Source organism: Schistocerca piceifrons, chromosome 2 (genome assembly GCF_021461385.2).
Source record: "Schistocerca piceifrons isolate TAMUIC-IGC-003096 chromosome 2, iqSchPice1.1, whole genome shotgun sequence".
Lineage (NCBI taxonomy): Eukaryota > Metazoa > Arthropoda > Insecta > Orthoptera > Acrididae > Schistocerca > Schistocerca piceifrons.
Genome location: NC_060139.1, coordinates 538,715,230 through 538,725,214, shown reverse-complemented (window position 1 = coordinate 538,725,214; position 9,985 = coordinate 538,715,230).

The following is a 9,985-nucleotide window of genomic DNA, read 5'->3' as shown; positions in this document are numbered from 1 at the left end:
GACTGACCGTTCAAATAACATTCTTTACCTCTGACAAAGTATAGGTAAGCTGTAAGTATCTCAGACCAAAACATTATTACATGCAAAAGTATAGCTTACGTTATTAATTTGAAGTGTGAACTTGTTTGATAGACTGCAGAGCTGCATTTATGGGATTATGGAAAAATATGAATGACAAAAATTTGTCTTTATAATGAGCGCAAAGAAAAACTCAAGCCAGCAAGATTAGAAGTTTTTATCAGGTAATGAAGATGCTTAAATGCTAACTGAAATCTGTTACAGCACTAAAAATCCAGAAATAGAGCTGAGCTTTGTATATAGAATAGAACTAACATTGTTCTTGGCATATCCCCTCTCATCATTTGCTCTATGTTTGCATCATTATTTTACAAAATTTTCCTTTGTCACTTCTTGTGTATAACATGATAGCACTTGCAGTAAGAAGAAGCATAACAAATTTTATTAAATTCAATATACTCCTATTCATATGTGACCTTTACAGCAGCCTACCAGCACTGCTATTCTATGTAAATGTCATTTGTCCACTAAACCAAGGTGTGAAAAATATCATACGAGTGCAGATGGATATGTTGAAAAACTGCCTGACATTTCCAAAAGGACTCTAGGTGACCAACATTCTACTTCATTAAACCACTCGTTTGTTCCATTTGTAATTTTTCTTTTGTCACCATGCCGTATCACAAACAAGAACTACAAGCTTTTTTTTTTCAGACATCAAATATGCTCATGATCCTGTCAATTTTAACGCATAATCTGCTACTAACACTATTAATGACAATAGTCAATTTTATTAGCTCTGTGTCAGTCTAGCCATGCACTTGGGGAATGGTTCAAAATTTTGCCATGTTATCTTCACAAGAGAAGCAATGATGGAAACATTACATAACCACAGGTGATTTATGTAATTGTTATAATACTGGAGATTCAGCCTGCAGATATTTGGCATGCAATGTTAACCGAAAACTACCCCTGATTTTATGGATAAAATTTATATTGAATAGATTCTTTTGGAACTGAAATTACAGTTTTATTTCAGTATAATGATTCTACCATGAAAGACCATTGTTGGATTTCCCACTATACTTTAGGACAAGTACATATTAATGATTTAGCATTTATATGAATACATAGCAGCATGCAAACTATTTTGAGAAACTATTTGATGATCACTTCAATGTATCAGTTACAGATACACATTATAATCCTACATTTATACCAGTAACACTCCTCTGTTAGACAAGCTGAAACAGTTTATTTTTTGATAATTTAGAGAGACATGCTCTGTCATTCTAGCCAGTTCCTCTCACAGGAACTCTCTGTTAGCATTGAGAACATAAGATAAATGTAGTGGTAAAAGGAGATAATGAGGAGAAGAGAGCTCAAGTCAAGACAAAAATATTTCCCTCACAGTTAATAACCGGTAAGATTTTATTTTTGCATTTTGTCTAGCATATGTGTGTTATTGCAAATAGTGATTTTATGTGGTAGCACATGGGAGCTGATTCTCTGATGATATAAATGGAGATGCTAATTGAAACAAGTTTTGACAAAGATGCAAATAATCATGATCTTGTATCAGTGGTACATGATGAAGATTTAATGTGCCACAGAAAACAAAATTTAAAAATCAATAAAATAACTATAAGCATAACATTACTCACTGAAATGCATTGGTATCAGTCAATAAAATTTTGTCAAGCTCTAATCTTATCAGGTTTGGTTAAAGTCACTACATTACTTATCATAGGAGCAGAAAGTAATTCTAAAACAACCATTTACTGCCAAAGTTCTGCAAGTATGTTTATTGAGACTTTCCAAAAGTGTGTCACATTAGAATTTTATGAAACTAAATCTATTAAAACTATGAGAAGAAAACTTATAGATATGTCTTATTTACCCTTCAGTGCACCTGTCGTGCAGCAGATGAACAATCTATGCTTGTTTTTATACCCATAATTTGCCTCCTGAATTTGTATTACCCCCATATGATTTGTAAAACACTCATTATGTCTCTCTTTCCTATCTGGTTCTGATTTTTCATCACCATTTTTATGTCAGTAAAAGCTGCATGATTTTCTTTCTACTACAATGGGTTTGGCTTAGGAAAAGACAGGGGGCATCCCTAGTATCTATTATACACTTCTGTTGTGGAAATTCCTTGCCTCAATGTCTCACCTTAAACATGTCTTTCTATCTTTATTTTCGCACAAGGAACTGTTGCAACAATAATCCACATCTGTTTATTTGTGTAAGCTTCATTCCTAGCAGATTTGGCAGTATCGGTTAGTTTACATGTATATGGGTGTATTTACTGGTTACCTACGGGTCTCTCTTTTCACAGAAATGCAAATGACAATTTCTTAGCTAACAACAAGGACTACTTTTCAGAGAAAAAAATATCAGGTGAATAAGTAAGTACCACTGCTCTTTTTCCTTCAAAATATAATTTTTGTTGATAACATTTCCATCTTCTTCCTCCTCCTCCTCATCATCATCATCATTGCCATCATCATTGTCTTCAAGTTTTAATCCTTTAAGTGTTCTTTCTCAGAACTGTTCATGTCATCTCCTTAAGGGACATCCAACATTCCTCTTGTTGGTTAAGTTATATTATATTGCAGCATTAGTTAGCCTACCATATGACATATGTTGGACGTGGTCTTTCCAGTGCAGTCAGTGTTTTTCAGTCATATTTTTAATGGGTTCAACATCTATTTCATGCCTAATGTTAGAGTTACTTTTATGATCCAACAATGAATTGTCCAATACAAAGCATAGGAATTTCATCTCTGATGATTTGATTAATCATAATTGATCAGATGCTAGGATCCAACATTCGCTACCATACAGTACCAAAGGCAATGTTACTACTTTGCAGAGTTTGTGCGGACAAGAAGTAAACTGGGGTATACAGATTGTTAATATCCTTACAAATGCAGATGATGTTACCATTTTGGAAAAAAGTGAAGATGAGCTACAAAAAGCAGTCTATAAATTACATCAATTGGGGAAAAGAGAATATAACTTTCAATTGTCAACCAATAAAACTAAAATCATTGCTCATCATGGTAAATACTCCACAGACTCAAAAATTATTAATAGATAATACATCACTTGAGCAGGCCTCCAACTTTAATTTCTTAGGATGTGATATAAGCTATGATATGGATAATGATGAAGAATATGAGATTAACAAATACCAATCGGTATGCCAAATGATACACAAAACATTCCAGAACAAAATATGGAAGGAAACAAAACTAAAAATTTTATAGACCAATGGTTACACTTGTATTGCTATATGGAAGTGACTCATGGATGCCTAAAAAATGCAAACTGTAAGTAGCATTAATGAATTTCTAGCATTAATGAATTTCTTAGGTAAAGTGGGAGGTGTTATCTGGGAAGACCAAATAAGAAATGAAGATATTAGGAATGGACTAGATACTTATAACATTTATGAAAAGACTGAACAAAACAAAACCTTATGGAAACATCACCTACAAAGAATGAATGCAGAGAGAATCCCGCATCTGGGCATGCTGCGCCAGCCAAGAGGAAGAATGGATGTAGGAAGATCCAGAATGAGGTTGCACTGAAAAGTGAAGATGGAACAGGCACAATTGTCTAAGCCTGGAAGCACTGGAGAAGAAGAAGAAATTAATTAATATGTCTTTCTGCATATTATGTTTAAATGTACATTGTATACTGAATCTTGTTAGTTTTAACTCTACATAGTCTGACTTGGCAAATTTAAAATTGCATCCTGAACATTTAAATTCTCTTACTTGTTCATCTACTTGTACATCTATAACAATTTTGACTCTTATGGGTTCCAATCCTTGAAATGCCATCACTTTTGTTTTATCTGCCAATATTCTCATTCCATTCTTAGTGGCAATTGGACTCACTTCACTTGCATTTTCTTCAACAATAATTATACCAGAGTAACACTAATTATTTTACCTCATAACTGTTCAAAGTCGTCCAGTATACATTTGTAAGAAAATGATATGACTTCACTTGTTTTTTTATTACTTTGTTATTAGTACTTATACTTTTGTAATTCAAACATTTTTTGAAAAATTAATTAATTATCTCATTGGAACCTATTTGTTGCCACTTAATTACAGTACTGTCTCTAATTTCATTACACTACCTCAGAAACAGATAAACTGTAGGCTATTTTCTGTGGCAGACATTTCTCATTACATTCTTCTTTTTCTTGCCCATAAATGAAACAATACATCCCTTGTTGTGCCAGTAGCATGAGTAGAACAGAATGTGAAAAAGAAAATTTATTGAGATGTCACTTAATCTACAACAGGACACATCTAGTTCAAAGTAAAGAGAGTGTCATCACATCATGCAAGAAACCCAAAACAAATTCTTGAGTACATAACACATAGCAGCAAATTGATTATAAATACAGAAATTGCAAAATTAAAAACAGAGTTTTCAAAAATGTTACAAGTCATTAACCATAGAGCATAGATATATGTTCACAGAGAGATACACAATTAAAAGACTACTATACACATAAGCTTTCAGCCAGAAGACCTTTTTCTATAATAGACAGCATACACACACACACACACACACACACACACACACATTAACATGTGTGTGTGTGAGCTGCATTTGTGTGGGTGTGTGTGCATGTGGTCTGTTTCAGAAGAAGGCCTTCTGGCAGAAAGCTCATGTGTTTAGCAATATTTCTGTTGTACCTGTCTGTGACTTAACAACTCCACCATGTGATGAGTAGCAATCTATCCTTTTCATAATATAGTCATTATTCCATCCTGGATTTTCCATTGTTTTAAAAAGGTGATTAAGTAAGATAACAAAGAAGAGAGGGACAAACATAATACTGTAGACACATAAAGTAAATACCTGGAAGACAGAGCTAAACAGGTAAAGCACATCCAAGGAAAAAAAATTAATGTAGTGAGGAATGACAGGGGAGGGCAGCAGTGTGGAGGTGCAGTGGAATACATTAGAGAAAGTGTTATAGTTCATACAGTTACATAAAAGAAAATTTGAGAAGGTGATAACACAATAAGGAAACTTAGACAAATCGAGATAGGCAACAAAACATGCAAATAAGAAAAAGAAACTGCAGAAAAAAACAGCGGAATAACAAAACTATGATAAAAATAGAAATGTATCAAGGATTACAGAGAGAAATATGACACAATGACTGCAATTAATATGAAAAAACAATTACAAGGAAGCAGAGATCATATATAAATGTCAAGAGAAAGAAAAAATTGTACAGAAGGAGAAAAATAGCAAGCTTCGTGGGAGCAAATAAAGCTACAAACCTAAAGAAATAATAGCAGGACATAATCAAAAAATACAGTCTAAAATGTCATAAGATGGACTGCACAGAGACACACAACACAATAGTCGAAATGTATAACAAAGTAATAACACTAAGAGTAAATTACAGAGGTAAAGCTCACCAAACAAACTCATAGATCTGTTTACCATAGGCAAATTTCAACTAAGCACTAGTTTCCTTTCTTTTTTTCGCAGAATGAAATATTATCTGAAAGTAAATTCAAGTAAAATGGAATAAATACTAGTTAATGATGGAGAAGAAAAGTACAATCACAGTATCCATTATCAGGAGAAACAATGTCTTTAGCAAGAAAAGAAAGTAAGAACAGGAAGTGTACAGAGTAGACAGGATCTTAGTTTCTAAACTCCATGGTCTTATATTTATCTTCAGTGAAATCTATTGACATCATTACAGCCTCATCTTTATTGGACTGGCAGTAGATTTCTCCTCACAATTATTTATATTCTTCACAATTGAAATTATAAATATTTTATTGTATTTTTCACTTTTCTTGCATTTAACTGATTAATAACCTGAAATTAAGGTTATTTGCCATAGTTAGTTTCAGTGGACATTTTTGATAACTGGTGAGTAAGTAAATAAGTTTTCCCTTTTTTTTAGCCTGTCATTATTACATTGCTCTTACATGGGAGATTTATGAACTTGAGGTACCATAGTTGAGAAGTCATATCATCATTACACACTGTCATGTTTCTGGTTCTTTATATTTTTATGTGCACATCTGTAAAATACCGTAATACAAGCACTGTTCCGGTCTACATGAATTTTTTGAAACATTGTATCCAGGTTCTTTTTAATTCAGTCAGGGTAGTTAATTACTGACAGTCCACACATTATCATGAATCTCTGATTCCTTCCAGCCCAAAAGCTTCCCCTAGTTACTACTGATGATCAAAGTCTATGCTTCATCTTCTCACAGTTTTATACATCTTTCTCCTATTTCTTAAAGACTGCAACAACTAAAATGTCAAAGAAATATGCACTGCAAATTGTGGACTCTAGTATTGTTGATTGACAAATCCATCTGGTGATACTTCCCTGATTATTATCCTCTTATATTTATTTACAAGCGACAAACAGGAAACATGTTGTGATAGTTATATCTCAACTGTTCATTAGACTGTTTTTCCTGAGACCCTTGTCCATTGATTTCACTAGTTTCTCACAATGTTTGTAACAAACTGATCATCCATTAATCATACACTTATATGTTTTTTCAGTGTCTCCATTCTTCTCAACACTGAATGGATTCTCCCTATCCTTCTTCACTCAGAGATGCTAACTGTTTAGTTTCTATTACCTTTAATATCTGCTTTCCCCCATCCACTCTTCTTTTATTTAACTAAAGGATACATTAATCTTCAATAGAACCTTTATCAAACTTTTGTAATTTTTATTTCCTGTACTGCGTATTATACACATTTCGCTACTCTTTGCTACTGTGTAGAAAGATAAGTGTTTCTTTACTCTCTGCATCTTCTCTGTTCTCCATAAATCTCTAAGTACTCTGAGCATTATTCACACAACACTTTTCTGCACCTGGTCTCTCCTCAGTCAAGGTTTGGACCCGTTATTCTTCAGTTACCATATTGAAAATACACATATTACCCTTTCTTTAGGACCCACTCCATATAATCTATTCATTTTCCCTGGAGAACAAAATTATAAACAATCTTAAAGATTTAAATTTCATTATGTTTATTGACTGTATATTTTGTGTAGGTGTCCTATCATTTGCTAGAGGGAGAATATGAGGCTAGCAATAGTTTAATGTAGTTGACTATCAGAACAGTAATATATTGAAGCTAATAACTGTCTCCAAATTACTTTTGAGTTTTTGTGAAACTAAAGTTACTCAACAAAATTACTGTTCAGTTCCAGCTTTTTCCTCATTATCTGACAACCTTTCTTTCCGTTTTCTCACCTACATTGCCTACTTGATCATTTTATATACTTCATCTTTGCAGTTCTGGCATTTTTATCACCACATGTACCTACTACATTTTTGAATTCAGCTCCATTCCTTTGTGACAGTTCAGTATGCAGATCTTTTCCTGACTTTCAGCCCTTCATTCTAGGTCATCACTTTCGATTACAATTATTTAACTGCCACAAAAAACTGTTAATGTGCAGTCATATGGTACTCTTCCATCTTGATGGAACAATTAGCCAATTCAAAAATTAAAGAAAACTTCATTTCTGTTGTTTACATTCTTCTACCCGTTTTTACACCATTGTGAAATGAAAGTTGCTTTATATCTCCTGGGACATTTTATCTTATCCTGTTTTTCCTCTCTATGTCATAAATTTAAATGAAGTGAAATGAAATTCAGGGTATCATGATCATAAAAAAGTGCACCGTTTCTCATCAGGAAAAAAGATGTTCATTGTGAAATGTCAACCACTAATAATTTGGAAAAACGAAATTTGTTCCAAGTTCTTCCCCTTCATTGTTTCTCTGTACAACAATAAAATACTCATTCTGAGCTAATATTAAGCAATCAGTATCATATTTAAATAATTGTAGGCATTACCTACTTCTTATATTGCAGTGGCTCCTTTACTGATTGACGGCTTTCTTTGTTGGGCTCTCACTGATTTTCAGTTCTTATCTTATTTGCAGCAGCCTTCCTTTGCATTTCACTTTATACTGTGCATCCAAATGACACATACTGAAGAAGTGATTTTCTTTATTCTTTCCACTTTTGAGAACTTCTTAACATAAAAGCTTTTAGTAGAATGTTATAGCATAATAAGAGGATTGTGCTGTAATATAGAAATTGTCATAGTTTCTTTATTAACTGATATAGATTGTTCATTTTGCACATGCACTTGGAGTGGTGTTTACTATACATAAAACTGTTCCTCAGTATAATGAAAATTAAAAATACACAAAAGTGCTATTGTGAAACCTTACTTTCAAATTCTTTTTGGACTGTTGTATCTGAGTCTTCGTATTCTATTTTACCTCATCTAGGTGGTCAAAACTTTCTTCCCAAAGCATGTTCTTTATTGGACTAAATGGGCAGAAGTGACATGGTGCCAGATCTATGCTGCATGGTGCATCACAAACCAACCCAAGTATTCTGTCATTTGATTGTTGCCAAAAAGGTTTGTGGTAACACATTGTCATGGTGAATTTGGTTTACTTTCAAAGTCTTGTTTGGTCTCTCTCTAATAACTTATTCACTAAAATGCTGGTGAGGCTCAGTGTAAAGCTGTAGATGATGCATCAATATTTCAGCAAATCAAGTAGAATCACCCCCTTGTCAACCAAAAGGGAAAAAAAAACCATGAACTGATTCATTAATTCTGTAGAGTAGAGATAGCATTCTACACACATTTGGGGAGTTATGTCCTGGATTGGCTTTAGATGGTTCAGACAGATTAGAACAAACTTTCATATTTCTTTTTCTCAAATTGGACTGCATCTGCCAGGACACATATTTTGCACACACTTCCTGATACCCCAAAAATTTCCACCACATTCATTGTGGGTTTGTCACAATTCAGTAGTGCAATAAACCAATAAATTGTAACACATATGCTGCACATATCAGTTAGTCCAATCTCTAAAAATGCAAGTAGCAATCATAGTTGGTAGTACCTATACTGCTCTTTGTATGCAATGCTAGGTTTTGCTTCTGTAAACTTTTTCTTCCATCTATGTATATCTCTCCTGTCAACTATGTCATATGCATACACAATCTGTAGCCTTTTGTAGATGACAGATAGCTTGTGCAACTTCTTCTTCAAGAACTCAATAGCACTACATTGCTCCACTGTACACTTGCAAAGCAAAATAATATGCTGGAACATGAAAACAGAGAAAGAGTCAGGCAAACTATTTGTGCAAGGTGAACTATTATGTTAATTAAGACTTAAATTATTGATTTAGTGGCAGTGCAACTGTCATGGGTACTATCCATTAATAATATTATTCTTCTCCCTCATTCATTAGTCCAGTCATTTACACACTAATTTTTATTCTTGAGTTACTTCACTGTCTGGGATTTTAGGCCTTTGCTTTTTACTCATTCCTGTTCATGTATAGCACATGCTTTTGTCAACATTCCACTCAAATACTATTATTATCCTCTACATTAGGCATGTTATAACATGTGAATAGCCTATCTTTCTATTTGAATTAAAAAATTTTGTTTCACTAACACAATTATTTTCTTTCAGTTTGCAGTGCCAGTGGTGATCGTAAGGTAAAGTAGGTGGTTTATGTGTGTGTGTGTGTGTGTGTGAATGTGTGTGCATGAGAGAGAGAGAGAGAGAGAGAGAGAGAGAGTAACAAGGGGTAACTGGAGTCAGGAAATAATCTTGCCTCTTTCCATCTGCGAATCTTTTACTCCTTTCTGAAAACCAAACTACACCAATGAAGTGTAGTTGCTAAGTTACTTTTGAGTTCAGGCATGTATCTTATTTTAGTGGATTAGAGTGCACAATTTTTACGGCTTTCTGTATAAGAATGATAATATTCTTTTTGAAACATACTGAGATATCTTCCAAATCAAATACTAATATGACCAATGATCAACCAAAGAAATACATTCCTTGTCTTGCCACGAGCAGTTACCAATGTGTACCTGT